Source organism: Haliaeetus albicilla, chromosome 14, assembly GCF_947461875.1.
Source record: "Haliaeetus albicilla chromosome 14, bHalAlb1.1, whole genome shotgun sequence".
NCBI classification, from domain to species: domain Eukaryota; kingdom Metazoa; phylum Chordata; class Aves; order Accipitriformes; family Accipitridae; genus Haliaeetus; species Haliaeetus albicilla.
In genome coordinates, this window is record NC_091496.1 from 28894824 (window position 1) to 28911604 (window position 16781).

Consider the following 16781-nt stretch of genomic DNA (forward strand, 5'->3'; position numbering starts at 1 on the left):
ACTGCACTAACTAAATTCCCATATTTTTGAGCATTATTTTATAACCTTAACAAAGATCTTTAAAAACAGGGTTATGTGCAATAAATGTATTATTTTGGCTGAAATAGAAGCTTCTGCATGAATATACCGAAGGAAAGTCTCCACTTCATGACAAACATGTCTCAAACAATCACTGAGATTTTCATAAATTATGTCCACGTTAACAAGTAGACAAAGCAACAAGAGTGGACCCATATGACCCATACTGCAGATTCATCATCCACTTTATAGATCTCTTGGTGGATTTTACTTCAGTCTGGGCCAATATCTTGAATGTTCTCTAGATAATGGAGCCCACTTCATGTGCTCTTGGAGACCATCTTTCAATTTACTTTTATCTAAAGGCATCCGATCTACATAAGCCAAGACAGCTCTCCAACGTAAACCCAGGCATAGTAGCAGGGACGATTGGGAGATGTGCCTCAAAAGTGCACTCCTCATACAAACTAAAATTAAAACAATAATTACAAGATTATCTAAAATTATAACAAAGTGGATATTGTAAATAAAAAATGTAAGAAGGTGGGCAATGATAATGACATGTCATCTTTATTTTGGTTTATTCTGCTAGAATGAAGTTGGGATGCACAATAAAAGTAAAGCGCATACAATCACAGAACAAAACTTATGCTAAGGTGATGCTAGATTAGTGACATGTATGGGGAAAAGATTTGTGAGTGCCTCATAAAAATAAGATTATCTAGAAGTTAATGTGATACTAATGTCATGAAATAAATTATTTGAGGGAAAGCAATGAATTCAACAAGTACATTTTTAGTTTGATTTGCACCTATGAAATACCAACTTGAACTTAGTGAATCTGCTGTTTCAATTTATTTTGTTTTAATTTAGAAAAGTGGATAATAAAGTGCAAGCAAATTGCTGACATTTATTTGTGGAGTCATAATACTATCATCTAATCATTCAGAAACAGAACCCAGAATTTGGGAATTGTATTAGCATTACCCACTCTATTCAAGATGTTATTTATAGTTAATCTTAACTTAACAGTGCAAACAAGGCTCCTAGCTGCCTTATTTTTACTTCATACCTTTCTCTAACCAAGAAAATGAAAGACATGTTAAAGTGTTTTTTAATGAAAGGGTTAATTTTTTTTTAACAAAAGCTGAAAAGAATTGCTATTGATTTTAAAATAGGTCTCTGAAGTTCTAAAATTATGATGTTCTTCATGCTTTAAAAAAAAAAGGAAAAGAAATTCCTGTAATTAATTTTTTCTAATGTTCAAAAGTTTTTTGCATACTTGTTTTTCCTATTATTTAGCATTCACAAAATATAAGTGTAGTACATAAACACATTGTTTTTAAAAAAGGCAAAAAGCAATAATTACTATTCATAATTCAATTACTCAAATTTTAATGAAAATGATGATATGGAAAGCTTAAAAATTAATTACTTGTATCAATTAAAAAATTCTGCATAAACTGTTTGCTGGGACTATCATAGCCCTTTTACAAAAGTATTTATTTGAACATTTTAGTTTTCCACGTTACTCCTAAAGGCTAGATAAATTCAAAATTCTGTATTTTATCAATTCTCTTAGCACACAATAAATCAAAATTTCAGAATGTTTTTTGACTCTGTAAAGATCCAATCTGGGGTAAAAATTACATTGGAGTAGTAGTATATACATGTAAGTAACTAACAGAGTAATCCTTAGCTGCAAAATTCCCAACACCATCAGAACAGGATTTCATCAAGGTAAGAACAATCGGTCATTTTAAGTACCATTTATAATTACAATTTTATTACAAATACCTTGTTTTAGCCTTCTACATCTCACAAACTTTGATGGCTTTGAGTCCTGATCGATGAACTTCAACCTCCTTAGCTTCATTATGTGAAAAGGAAGAATAATTTTCATTTTATAACAACTATCCTGCCTCTTTGAGGGTTAGTTCAATAGCCCAGCCTCTCTCTCTCCATTAAACTGACTCACCACTGATCGAATGGAGGAAGCATTCCCATGCAGATGTGCAGATTGAGAGACATGGGACAAGCAGACTACCTCTAGATATGACAGTAAAAGGATTAAGAAGAGAATAAAAATCAGGCTACAATGAACTCAGAGGCAAGAGACTCCATCAATTTCAATAGCCAGACTATTTCACCCATTGATGTAAATAAACTGATTTTACTTTTCATAGCATAACTTTGAATATGATGCTTATGGCTTTATTTGAAATCTCACAATGTTTGGTATTTTCCTTAAAGCTTCAACCGCTGGAATCTAGAAATTAAAAAAAAAATAAAATAAATTTACAGTTCTCATTGGTACAAATTAGAAGTTTAAAAGCCTAAAACCTAAAAGGTTCAGAGCCCAAAAATCAGATAAAAAGAATAAAGAATATATATTTTAAAAGCCCTCCTAATACATAAAAGCCAAGTATCAAAATTTGAGGTAGCCTACTTGTGATTTCATGAAACTATTTAAATATCACAAAATTTTTTTAACTGACACCGCCAGAGCTAAAAGCTTGCTCTTCTGTTTTCTTTCTTTCTCTGTTGGCAATACGTATTGCTACAATACTCATGCTTATTCTTGCATCTGATTCTCATTATGAGTGGAATCAATTCTCCGTCATGGTTTTCATAACCACACTCTGATAGCTGCTCCATCGCTAGCAGTTAAGTGGTATTCAACAGTGGTTAAGAGAAACCTGTTGTTGAGGCTTATTGTCAACAAAAAGCACTTTCTCAGTGATGGCAGAACCTATATATAAAGCTGGAAGGATGAGTCACAGTGAATGAAGTGAATGACAAATTTAGCACTACTTTTGTGTTTATGCTTTATTCACAGAAAGGAATGACATTTTACAAAACATTTTACATCATTTGGACCTATCTGTTCAGCCCAAACTCAGATTAGGACTTGGTCATGTACTCGTTACTATTATTTTTGCCATTTGGAACTTCTTATTCAGTACTAACTGGTTCAAGATATAAATCATGAAATCTATTGTGTTCCTTGACTGAATGACCCCATCAGCAGAAGTTGGGGAGGGGTGTCTGTTTTGTCATCAACAGGTTACAGTTTTTACTGTTTGCTTCTCTGTGTTGCTTTCAGAGAACAGTTCAAAATACTTCTTAAAAATGCTGACACATTGTGAGTAACATCTTGCTGATGTGCTTATGAGCAAAGATTGGTGCTTTTTCATCAGAAGCACTCATACGATTCTTAACTTTTCCCCTTCTGAAATCTCAGGCATACCTATTGCAGAAAACACACACACACTCTCCTCAGATTAATCTGAAACCTCTAACTACTATGCTAATCTCATATATAACATGAAATAGTAATATAGTGACTACCAGTGATCAATTCCTAACCAGAATATTGGTGTTTATTCTTGTCACGGCTTTATGCAAAAGCAAAGGATTTATTTTTGCAACCTGTTCTACTGATGCTAAACCTCACTGTATTAAAGAACATAGAGAAAATTGATCATAGAATTTAAGAGTGGTAAGAACCTTTCAATTTCTTTTGACTTCTTTTACTTGGTCATTTAAAAGAGCAACCTTAAACTATTTGCAAATGTCTCTGACATATTACTCCACAGATAGTTGCTTATACTTTGATTCTACAGAAGGAGGAACCACAGAACAGTGACAACTAGTATGATTGTTCATGTTTTGACTTTGTCAATTCAAAACTGCTTTAAAACTTCCCAAGTTATGACTGAAATAAAATTTCTTAAAGTATTTTTAGCTTGCTTTCTGGATAATCTGGATAGTGCCCACCCAAACTCTACAGGACTGCTTTCTCTCTTTCTAGATGAGGAAAGGACAGGAGGAATCTCATTACAGAAAGGTAAACGTATTTAAGTATCAATAAGATGTTATCTTGAAGCAGTTACAAAGCCACTACTTTCAGGAGCACATTAAGCTTTAATCACCAAAACCACAAACTTACTTTACAATTTCCACACTTCCCATCTTTCTTTAAAAATAGTATTATGTGGCAAAATTTGTAATATACATTATTGTAGTCTTTCAAAAATATTTTAATGCCATATAGTAATATTAATTTGTCTAACATTGCAAGATATATATTTTTCATCTTTATTTGAGCCATGGCTAAAGAACTTGGTTTTCTCTTTTTTCTTCCACGTCTACAGTAGTTCCGCTTCCATATGGTATAAAATACAGATATAAGCCCTAGTATAAGCAATTGAACTTTTCACACCCTCAAAAGCCGCAAAATCAGATGGTCTGTGGTTTTTGCAGCTGGTGCACTGCACTCATATTGGGTAGTGTCATATGAAAAATATTTCACTCCCCAAGCCCTAAACAGAGTCACTCATTAATGAAATGCAGGCAGTACAATGAGATCATATAAGGTATAGATTTCAACAGCCATACTAAAAACAGCAAAGGAACACTGAACAAGAACACAAATCAAGTTCCTCTGCCAGAACAGGATTTTTTTAAAGGAATGTCTTCTTAGATTTAACATTTGCTTTGAAAACAACTGCTAACCACTACCCAGAAAAACCTTTAGTACAAGTGTCAGCAGACTAAACAATCACAATTTGGCAGAGGAAAAACAGTAAATAACTTCAGACGTAGTTACATTACAGGATGTCTCACCCCAATACGCCACTATCAAATCACAAAATGATTTACTTAATACCACATATGGAATCTGCTTACTTAAGAAAATAAGCTGTCACCAGCAAAACTTTGTTTAAAAATAATTTCAGGGCTGAGGTTTATCGAATTTCACTTCAGTTTGTTTTTATAGAAATCTAAAAAAAAAAAAAAAAGTAAGGCAATCTAGTTGCAAAAATATTATATTAAGTCCACTTACACAGCAAATGTATCCTTAGGAAGAATTTTTAAACTCTATTACTAGTACTATTCATTAAATAATGACCATGACTTTGCAATGTATGTCATGACATTTTATTTCAGTAACATGTAACAGAATATATTATTTCATTTCTATCTTTCCCAAATGATACCCATCTCTTTTCCTCAATCTAAAAAGCTTTCTTTAACTAAGAAAAGCATCAGCAGCAGAAATAAACACTAGACAATACAGCCAAGGTACATTATGGATTTGATTCTCTCCTCACTGACTCTGATAAACTCTGTGGACTTTAGTGGCCTGAATATGATAGCTGTAACTGAGCTAAGTATCAGGCTCTGTAAAACTATTTTATAAATCTAAGGACTATAGCAGGCTTGTTTTATCTGGGGGGAAAGTATATCCAAGCAAAATAAGTTATATCTTCTATCTTTTCCTCAAGAGCCAATAAGGATATATTGGTAACAAATGGCCAACTGTATTTCTATCTCTATTACATATTTATTTAACTTCTAAACCAACAGTATTCTGAAAATCTCATGCAATTGGGATAACCCTTTAACATAAATATAAATAATAAAATGGACTACCTGTAATTTACCAGTCGGAGATCAGGAGACCTGAGAGTTTTTTTTTTCTGCTACTCCTCATTCTTCTATGCTTTTCTTCTACAACGTAGAAGAAAAATTTTCACTGCAATACTTTTGAGAAGCAACTTTGTATTTTATGCATAGGAAGTTATGATTATTCTCTCTTTGCAATAATTACTCTTGCAGTAATTATATGCTTTTAATTGTCTAGTATCAGTCAGCATAGAGGAATTACTAAAGGCTGTATCTCTTAGCCAAACAAGTATACAGTGCATGAGATAAATTCCTCCATTTATCCGCATCTGTTGTCCATAAAATGTTTATACGCCTCATTCCTGCCACCTGGCAATAAACTCTAGCTTACACTTGAAACACTACACGGAGTTGAAATAATCCATAGTACCACAGCTCAATACAGAGAATTAAATATGAGCTAAGAATAGAGCTGCTTTCGTATTAATCCGTTATCAGTACTGATGCAAAAGCCTACCAGGAGTCATAAATACCACATATACCAGGAAACAGAATTCTGCACATTTTCCAGCCACTTATTTTGCCACAAGTTTCCAGAATTACAAAACATCTACTTAAAATAATAAAAAACCCCCACAAAAACCCAACCCCCAAAACACAACTATATTATAAAGCAACAGAATCATAAAATGTATCAGGCTGGAAGGGACCCATAAGGATTACTGAGTCCAATTCCTGGACTACTAATATTACTATTAATCAGTAATTATTAATAATTACTATTAATAGTAGTAATAATAATAAAAAACAGGAGCTGAGCTTTACTGTGAACTTCAGTTCAACAACAGAATATTAAGTATATGTAAAGTTCTCCAATACCTCTTACAGTAAGTACCTTGTAAGAAATTGTATTGCACACTGTGATCACAATGCTTTTATATATTGTTTATTTGTAAAGTTGCGTAGTAAGTATGCCAAGTTTCTTTCAAACCTTCAATAACAGGTCTTCTCAAATTCTTCTACAACTAACTTAAATCTAGAAAAATTGCTCCTCTTAATTGAGAAAATTATATAAAGTAGAATTGGAAACAGTTTTCTCTAAATATAGACTGTCTCTATGTTTTTTATATCTATATCAATACAGTACCATGCTTCTTAAATATAAAAGTTAGGAATTTTTAGAGTAACTTTGCTTATAGCAATAAAAACTCATCACTCTGCGTTCAAACAAAATATTCAGGCGTATAATCTACGGCCATCTTTTACTTACACCTGGTTTTAAGCAAACTACCCCACTTGACTTCAGTGAAAAATACTTTCTGTGTGTTAGCTTGCAGAGCACCACTCCAGGACTTCAAAGCAAGAATGATACAAAATTAACATCAAAAATATGTTATGGATTAGAACGGATTAGAAGCAGGCAAATCAGTAAGTCTCAGAATGTAATTGCAAACAGGGAGTTATATTAAGGGCATTTGTAAGAGAGATCTGCCGTGATAGGTTACTGGTCCTGTACTGTTTCACACTTCTATCAACGATCTTCAAGAAAATGCAAATTCATTACTGATGACGTTTGCTGACAACACAGCAAATGATAATGAGGAGAGTCAGGTACTAGAATAAAATGATCTGCATCTCTGAAAATGCTCTACTTAAAAGGAATACTTTTCCTACCACCACATGTGTAAAGCTGTACTTCTACCTACAAAGAAAGAAGTCCATATTCAGAGGATGAAACATGGTATCTTAGAAAAATTACAGACTTGGGAGTTACGATGCATAGCTAAGTCCCATGGCACACTAGTAAAATGGGCAAAGACCTCTGACAGCATAAAGAATGGGAAAAGGAAGGTTATGCTTCTTTAAATCCCAAGGTAACATAACCATTGCAGAACACCATGACCAGTTCTAACATTCACCGTAAACTGGAGGAGTTTAAAAGACAGTCCAGATAACATGAGAACATTTCTTATATATTGAACTCTAGGAGTATTTCTCTATTCAGGTTCTCAAAAGGAAGGTTAAAAGCATGTGATAAACAGAAAGCTCTTCACTTCATCACATGAAGATCCAATGACTGCAGTTTGAACCTATAAACACTCAGATGAGAAGAAACACTCCCTTCTTTAGCACTGAAATTAATTACAAAGTGTCTATTGATAGAGCAGCATTTTAAAACTTCAGTAGTCACCTTAATCTCCTGTGGACTTTTAATTCATCTGCCATCCAGATGAAGAAAACCTGTAAGCAATGGCTTTAGCTTGAATAAAATAACTGCCTTTCCGTATGAAATGTGATTGCCTATTACACTCTCCCGCAATCCCATTCCAAAAGCGGCTCCAGGGTACAGTCACCATTATCTTTTAAGACAAAGATGCAGCTATTTTATGGCGGCTATGGGAACACATGATGACCCAGCTACTGTTCATACTGCTGTTAAAGCCATTGTAGATATCTGGGCAGGAGGAATTCAATACCAGATCAGACAATACAGTTACCGACTAAATTGTACCCTTCTGTTTCATAAAGCACAAGAGGAGGTGCAGTCTGTAACATTACCCACTAAAAGTATCATATTTACATTGCAAAAGAATGTAATTTGAAAATTTAAGCATACATAATAAAAGAAGAAGTATGCATAGTAAAATTTTGTAGCAGTGATCTCCTCTGAGTAAGGAAATAGAATGATTTGAAAATGAAAATTAGTGCCTACTGAAGATCAGAAGACCAGGTAGGAAAACTAAAAATCTTCCAAGAATATTAATACTTCATTGAAATGGAAGGCATTGTATTCACAGAACACCTTCATTCACCCAAATATCTGCTGGGTGACAAAACAAAATCTCACCACAAAATGCCCTGTCTTATGCAGAACACAAGCTTATATTCCAATAGTAAAAAATCCCAGAGAACCTTTCATACGTTCTCTCTCATAAACAAACCCAGAATGTTAAAGGCATAATTAATCTTAAAATAATGCAGAAAAATTAAGTACATGATAAAGAATGAATCTATGATTTTAGGATCTACACAAAAGCCCTCATACACTGAAATATTACTTTTGTAAGATCTTAAACTGGTGCAAAATTTTATGCATATCATGACACATTGATCAGAATATGACTGGATATGAACAAAACAGACTAATGATACATGATAGAAAGCAGAAGATGGAAAAGAAGTTCACTGATACATCACAACATCCAGTTAGTAGTAGTCTTATCTGAGATCCTTAATGATCTGGAAATGAATGTGAATACCAGCACCAAAATAGGCAGTTTGTAATAAATTGGAAAATGCTGAAAAATACCAATGTAAACATAGAAATGATTGTTTTAAAGAAAGACCTTAAGGAAGATTAAAAGCATCAGTTCATCAGCACAACATAAACTTTTTCAACTAGGAGAAAAATTATGAAAATCTCAGATTCAATAGGATGCAATAACCCTCATAATATTATTCAAACATCCCTCAGTGTGATCCTGGAGAGCAAATTGGGTACAAAAATGAACAAAATATTACAACGTGGCAGAGGACAGAATCACAGCACAAACACAAAAACATACAGAAGTACCATCATCTGGAAAAGCAGGTCTCCTGTACCTTCATACACATTTGGTAAGACATCACTGAGGCTTAGCTGGAGTCTTGGTGTACTGTAAAGCCCTACGGTAGCTAGAGTCCCCTTAAGAAGATTTACAGTCATTTGGAAGAGGTGAATCTCTGCTTTTCTACAGCATGCAGCACAGGAGAACCTGTGCTAATCAAAGCTACTAACTGGATTCCTATCCCAGTGAATAGCCATGGCAGGCTGAGCGAACAGTAGACCAACGACCAGAAGAAAGAAACAGTGAAGATGAGGACAGTAAAAGATTAGCCTTTCAGACTAAAGGGTGTACTCCGTTAGGAAAAATACAAGCTCTGGATCTGACCAGAAACGTTTGATGTAAAATAAACTACAGAAAAGTAGTTGGCCTAAATACCAATGAGTGAATATTTCTACTGTTAGTAATAAGCAATAACCAGCAATTACATCTGCTTAAATTCTTTCTTTAATAACAACCATACAAGATGCACTAATCTAATAGCATCTATCTTGTATGGAACAGGAGAACCATGCAAAAAGCTTGCAAGTATATGAAAAAAAACCAGGCCAATGAGATAATTCTGTTTTTCCAAACTTTCCACTAGCTCTGCATATAACAGCTCTTCACATATAAAACCATGGCTACTGAGGAGACCTTCTTTTGACTTGTTCTCAACTCCAACATCGGAATTCATATCAAGGCAATCATCAGTTGCGTATGTTGTGTGAACCTGTGAAAATCTAACCCAAAATATAAAGAGGATGGTTCAAAACTGTGTACCTACAGGGACAAGATCCCTGTTTCGGTTATGTCTTCTGAGCTGCAGTGTGCTGGCATGCCCTTTGCAACACCCATGAAGCAGCATGAAGCAGCATTGGGTCCAAGCACCCAAGCTGCTTCATTTTCCTCCATGCTATCTCTAGATGGCAGCAGCAGCCGAGGCTCCTAGCATCAAGTCATCTGCAGTGAGGCTAAGAGCAACTAACACAAATTATGGTTAGTTATAAAAAGAATTTCTCTTCCCACCCGACTTTCACAAAAAATGGCTCCTCTTTAATTACCATATTTACCAAAGATTACAGATGTCAAACTGTGGTCCAGCTACTACTAAACGATCAATCCAATGAGAAGGTTACTGAATTAAAAAGAAATTTTAATGAGCTCATTGTATTTCAACCAGGTTCAGTCCCTTCATAAGCACAGATGAGGCCATGGTCCTCATTTCTTGAAAACAAAACAAACACCCCAACACACATTGTCTGAACTGGGCAAACTAAATAACATGGCAAATATGCCTGAAAGCCAGACTGTTTCCATAGTTTCAAAGAGGAAATGAATATGTATGATCGTCATTTCACTGACAGGAGATCATATCAAGTTACAAATGTAGACAAAAATAATTCCTAAAAGTAAGAGTCACATTAGTCAAAATAACTGAAACAGCATAACAAGAACTGGTCTCAGTAAATACCACAATATTTGCAGATTCCCCAGGTGTTTCTGCTTCCAGCCCACCATGGAGAGAGCACCCCTGAGCTGCAAGGAAACAGGGGCTGCTGGAGAGGTGGCACCAGCTGAGCAGGGGCTCTCCCAGGATGAGGCAAAGGAAGTCAAATCAGGGCAACACAACCTCCAGGTCTCCTCTTCTCCCAACTCAGAATTAAAGAGCAGAGATCCCTTAGAAGATCATTAGTAGGAAAAAATAATGAAACATGCGGGGGGAACCCAGACATGGGCTAGATGGTTAGAAGAATCTGCAAAAGCAGCAGCAGCTGCAACATCAGCTCCCTCAGAGAAATTTCAGCAGGTTTTACAGGAGCAACTCTGTGCTATTTTGGTTGGACATTTGGTCCAACTCTCTCTTATATCCCTCACAATTTCTTCCCATAAAACTTAAGCTCATACGTCTTAAGCTTTTTCTCCCTGGCCCTCCCTTAAATTTCAGCAAAGCAAAACAGAAAAAAAAAAAGGAACTAACATAATGAAAATCATAAGACACATTCACATGACAAAATAGCTGGTACCCTCCCATGTCCTTCCTTTGATCATCACATTTCATGTATATTAATTCATTTCTAGGCTTCCTTCTCCAAGAAGGTAAGCAAGGTAACCAGTTGTTTTCAAGCAGAAATCCAGACACAATTAAAAGGACAACCGGTTCCTGGGCCTGCTCCAGGTCAACGGCATAGAGCTGAACCATGTCATCCTTGGTGCCCTAGACCTGGAGCCTGCAGCATCCTTCTCCAAGAATCCCACGTGCTGCAAGAAATACAATGGCCACATTGTTTCAGGCACTCTGAACCAACAATTCCCCCACAAATACAAACTCTGCCTTAAGCCACAGTGGTAGCATACCTGATTCAAAAGCTAGAGTTATATTATAAAACAGCACAGGCTCAAGCATCATACTGCAATTGCCCATTACCATTTAATCCTGGCCAGTGTCAACTAGCACTGTCCCAGGCAATGTGCAGCCACAGGCTCTGAGTCTGCACAAAGCGGGGACTGCTCCCAACACACAGTATGCTGGAGGCCTCCCTGTTTTGGCAGTGGGAATGGGCAGCGAAGGGAAAGAGAGAGATGGACCAAAGACACTGTGCCACTTTCCTTCGGGGGTAGAGAACAGGCCCTGGCTCAAAGAGACCCAGGTCATAAGCTCCATGCAGGACACACAGTGTCAGGTTGCTCAACTGCTGGCTGGTCTTTTTCTAAATGGGTACAAGTCACTCCACACAACCTGGCTGGACCCAAAGACTGCTCACTGGGATGCCCTTCAGCACTGTAAATGCAGCCCCATCATTCTCCATCTGCCTATATGTACTACCTCCTCTTTCCTCCTCCACATCCTGTGTAACTCATGGCAGGGCCTCTCTGATACCTTCTGATTTTATACAGTAACATTACCACAATAAATGTGAGCTGATACTCACAATGTTCTGTAGGACAACTTAGAAGAAGTACACTTTAATTCACCATTTCCTTGTTAAGAAGTTTGGACTTGTGGCCGTAACTGTGAAACACAGACAGGGGAGGGGAAAACACACCAATGTTCGGAAGTGGTGTGTACAAAACAACAAAAGCACGTTTACGCATTTATTCCTAACGCTATACTACTCTTCCCATATACATCTTTACTGAAGGTCCAAGGGTTTTGGCTTTTTACACCAAATGCAAGAACTCTGATAGAAAGATTTTGCTTCCTAAATTCAGTGGCTTCACACAGGCAGCCTTCCTGCTGCTGTTAACACCCATCATATGGAATAGCTGTATCAGCTGGCAATCCTACTTGTCCTTCATGTAAGGCAGTTTATTGGCCTCTTATTCTGCACAATAACACCCTGAATGGGGAAATCTTCCTTTGTCCCATAGTGACTCCTATTTGTTACCGTAGGAAGAAGAGTATCTGTGCGGTGCTCCCTGAGAAAATGAACTACACTCTGCAAATTTAGACTCCAAAGCCTTCACCACAGTGAATAGCACAGACTTATTATAAAACAAAGTACAAAAAAAAAATCACGTGTAGACATATCATTTTTGCAGGAATTTTTTTCATGCACAAACTGGAAGATACCCGTCCCAACTGAGCTATCAGCCATCCAACACAAATACTCTCCATTACGTTGACACACACTTATAAAACTTCTACCCAAACTGGGGAACTCTGCTGCTTTTATTAACAATAGACATTAAAGGACTTGAGCTGAAAACTGCAAAATTCATAATAACTAATACGAACTGTGGCAGAACAATCACACCATACTGCCTCTAGGAAATAAGTAGAAACAAACTATGGAAACAGATTAGGGAAAATGGTTACAATCACTGACTGTACATGTTTAAAAGATAAAAGGATCATTTTGCCCCACTTTTCAGCCCTAATACTTAAACTATGGCAAAAGAAGAAAATAAAATACAAAGAAAAAAATCTTGAGTGTGTAAAAGAACAGCAATCTTATTAATATTGCCTATAAGAGCAAGAATAAAATCAAATACATTTCATTTTCAGAGATTTAATAATCTGCCAAGTAGTGACAAGAAAAAAAAATTTGAAGTGCCCCTATTTTTCCTAGGAAGATCTTTTTCTCTAACATTATAGAACCAGCAAAACAATTAGATTACTGAAGTCCTCTTAAAAATTTGTTTTTACAAAGACTTGTTAAATAGACTTGGTTTAAAGTCACAGCCAAACATGATGGGTTTAAAAAGGTTCAGTGTATATTTGAGAACTGACACAGTTCTCCAAACTGTTTCATGTGCATTATGTATAGCATACCTTAAGGCAGTGTAGCCATCATATGGCAAAGGAGGAAATCTCTTTAGGATTTAATTGTATGTTTTCTTACTTGTTTCTTCCCAAAGGTGAAAAACACCTACATAAAAGAGTTTATGTTTTTCACTTCTTCTTTTCTTCTTTATGATGTAGAAAAAGGCCAGAAAGACATTTCCCCAGATTTCTCTCCTAAAACTATATGGAACAGAGACAGAGGTTACCTGGTTTCTTAGTTTAGGCTCAGGAGGATAATCACACCTCTCCCTGTGTTTTTTTTCTAAAAGAGCTGGAGGTCAAAATGAACTCGAATAGGAACTTTCCAGTTGGAGGGATGAAAATATTGTGGGGTTTTTTTACAAAACCTCACTTTGTTTTCCAAAGGAAAGCAAGTTAAATCAAGTTAGATTCATTTAAATTAATTCTAAAATTTTAGCAAATACTCTCTCTCCTGTAACTTTCTGCATTTCCCTAGTACACAATAGCATCATCTTACTCATTTTCCATTCTTCTAGAAAAAATTGAACTGAAATTCTCCCCACCAAAAAAAAAAAAAGAAGAAGAAAAAAGAGAGAGAAAACTGGTAAGAACTGAACTGCTAAAGGATCACGAACATCAAATGCAAGACAATGATAAGCATTCATTAAGTATTTATATCAGGGCATTAGCCTTTAATAGCACAAGTCTGCATACAAGTCTTACTTTCAGGAACTGCAGTGTAATAAATAAAAGAATAAAAGTAACAGTTTTAGGAAACTCAATTAATAAAAGAAGTCATGTGGTGAGAGACAACTATCTCAGAAAAATGCATCTTAACAACTATGTTGAAAACAATCGACCAGTGGGAAAAAAACATGGACCAGTCAACAGCCAGGTGTATCTAGCTGTTCCCAGAACAGTCCCTGAATGGGAAGGAAAAACCCCTTCATTTTACAATGCATTCATTCTTTCCCCTTATATAATCCCAATCTACCACCTCTATCTTGTGTTGGATCAAAAAACAGTCAGACATTAGTTCACGCAGACCAGACCTATGTCTGTTCCAAACTACAGCAGGAATGCGGTCCATGAGCTTTTCTGCTGGTCAGTTAGCATCAGAGTACAACAGGAAACCAAGGATTGGGAATCCGAAGAGTGGCCTGATGTATTTATTTCATCATGTTTGCCGACTGATCTGTGAAGCATAGCAGTATTTTATTTTAAAGCATTAACTGCTTCAGGGCAATGCAGAAGTGTTCTATAACTGTGCAATAACCCCAATATCGGTTTTAAGTGTCCAGGGTCTATGTGAGAAAAAAATCATCTATACTGTTACTTTTACACTATTACTCGAAAATTACTAAAAAGTATTATTCTATTAATAATTTTTCTGTTTATGTTACAAGGATAATTGTTATGATCATTTTACTGTTAAACTTTATTTTTCTCATCCAGAAACGAGTTGAAAGTAGAAAGAGTGTGAATCATATGGATCAAAGACTATCCATCAGTGTGTCACACACCATGTGGCATTGTGTTTTGCTAAGTCAAAGTCATGCTCCAAGTTTCAAAACTTCAAACAACTGAAATACCACAACATTCATAAAACAGAACTGAGCTACTGGGAGTAAGAAAAAAAAATACAAAAAAGGTAACAGACCTCAACAGCAGATAGTAAAATTAACATTTCAACAGTTCTTGCCTTTCATCTCAGTCTCCATAGTACATTTTTTCTGGAAAAGCTACGATTTAGGTTTAGAAAGATGCAGAATTACATAAAACATCTGGAATACGGGACAAGGAATATTGGCTTATTATCCCTGGTGGACCCTCCCTATGAAAAATTTAATAGGTCTGTTTTGGTAGTTTTAATCTCCAGAGCACCCCAAGCTATGTTATGGAAACATCATCTTGGTAATTTATATTAGAAAGAACACCTGGTGATGAAAGCAAATATACCCTCTTTAAAATTGTGAGTGATTTTTCTTTAATCCTCAAACTTTTCATCTTCTTAAATATATAATTTTTAACAGCTTGACTAAAAATTAGTTTTTGTATCTTTGAGACTGATCACATTGTAACCATTGTGAACTTACACTATTTTATTAGAGAGCTACATTTCTTCATTCCTGTCTTCAGAGAACAAGTCATTTTGTCTTTACTTTGACATTGGCCTTTTACAGATTACAGAGGAAGCTCTGTTGAATCTTATATGAATACCACAAAATCACTTAAAATGTTGTCCGTTTCTTACTGCACAGCTTCAAACATTAAGGGAAAAAAGAACTGTTAAATAGATTTCTATTATTCTTATTCCTATCTCTAATTCTAATGGTAGAGTTAGCTATAAATAATAATAAATACATAAATTTTGTCACAATTTATTCTAGTACCAATTTCAAGTGACAGCATACAGCATACATAAATTATATGAATTCTGGTCTGTAATTGCTTTCTTGGTATCTATTATGTTTAGTATACAATTTCAAAATAACTAGTAAAAATCTATACATGAAAGCAGAGAAATTATTTTCCATTAAAATCATTAACTGATTCCTCTGAATATAAATACAGTTAAAATGCTATATAACTGAAAGGAATTTAGCATACACCTTTCTATTGTCCCACTGCCTTATGGTTTATTAAAAAAACACATTTTTAACTGTTGCTAATTTACTATTTTATTGATAAATGGGAAATTAATGAAAGTACCAGTCAATCTATAAAACAAGTTACTCATAAAAATGCATTCTATACTTTCCAGCTACAATTAGGTTTCCATTTATAAAATTTCTAAAGAAACAACACATGTACAAATTAATCTGTTTTCATCATTTAACATGCCTCACTTAAAACATATCCTAATACACATTTTGTATTTTCTAACAAAAAAGCCCCTAATATTATAATCTGTAGCCTATAAAGATTTTCAGAAACATTTTTTTATTAATTTGACACTGATACGCCTCCGTTTCTAATATCCCAACCCTGCAACATTTTAAATGCAATTAAAAGTGGTTATGAAAGAGTGTGGACTTCCTTGTGAAGTAGGAAATCACTCTTGTGATTAACATGCAAACGAGCTCATGCTGGCAGAATAGATTGGGGTTTTAAAACCCCAATTACTTTTGTATGATTATCTATTTACCCGTACACAGACTATTTTCATTTTTCATCTAATACAAAGTCATCCTGCTTACATTTTTAGCACAGCAATTAATATTTACAATAATTATGACATCAAGCACCATTGAGAGTACGCCAAGTGAATCATTTACCATGTTTTTTAATATATATGTTATTAAAATAACATCTATGGTAATCTATTGCAGAGGATGGAGATATATTATTGGCCTTTATACGCAATCCAGCCTAATACAACATTCTATTGGCTTTAAATTTAGTTAAGGGGCATATTATTTTTAGTATCCGAGTAAGGCAACTGCTGTTCGTTCAGATTACAGATGCCAAAACTCTCAAGTCTGTAACTGCTTTGTATAAAGTGTAAGGTTTGTTTA

General features: G+C 35.2%; 1 protein-coding gene across 7 annotated transcripts in view; it reads right to left on the reverse strand.

The window, feature by feature from the left end:
* Positions 1-16781, reverse strand: part of FOXP2 (forkhead box P2) — a 435423-nt gene that overhangs the window by 252341 nt on the left and 166301 nt on the right. The window lies entirely within an intron of this gene.